Below are 779 nucleotides of genomic sequence, written 5' to 3'. Positions count from 1 at the left end.
CGGCGGCGGCGGCGGCCCGGACCCTGGATCCTTCTCGCCGGCAAAGGGGCCCGGGGCCGCATACGTGTCTGTCTGTGACAGAGTGCGTGTCCTTGAAGGAGGATACGGCCTTGTGTGTGTGTGTGTGTCGGGTGCGCGCGCGCGTAAGACCGAGAGAGGGGTAGAGAGAGAGAGAGAGCGAGCGAGTGGATACACGCGAGGCCATGCAGACACACACACACACACATGCCGCGTCCGACTGCGCCGGCTCGGGATGCGCGTCGTTGACGGGGCGCCCTTGGCGTCAGGCGCACCGTGGCCCCTGCTCCCTTCGGCGCCCGTAAAACCACCCCTCCCACGACTGCCGGGGCCTCGCTGACTGGCATCTTTCATCGACGCCGGCGGCCGGCGGCGCGCGTCCATGGACCCCGCCTCCCCCCGGGGGGGGGGGGGGGGGGGGGCCGCGGCGAGGCCCCCTGGCCGCCTCATTATTTCGGCTGGCCCGGCCGATTGCACTCACCCCTCCGGAAGGGGGCCCTACACACACACACACACAGCCCCCCTCCCCCCCTCCCCCTCTTTCTTCCACCCTAGCCCTTTTTGTTGCTCCTTCGCCTGCCTGGCCCGGGTCCGCCACCGTCACCGTCGCCACCGTTGCCGCCGCCGCCGCCGCCGCCGCCGTCGCCGCCGCCTCACCTGTCGCCGGGGCGCTCCTTTTCCGCCCCCCCCCCCTCTCCCCTCTTCTCCCTCTTCCGCAGCCTTCCATCCCGTTGTCCCGGCTTCGCGCGGCTACCGCCACC

The sequence above is a fragment of the Fonticula alba genome (genome assembly GCF_000388065.1).
Source record: "Fonticula alba strain ATCC 38817 unplaced genomic scaffold supercont2.2, whole genome shotgun sequence".
Classification (NCBI taxonomy): domain Eukaryota; order Rotosphaerida; family Fonticulaceae; genus Fonticula; species Fonticula alba.
This window is presented reverse-complemented; position numbering follows the sequence as displayed.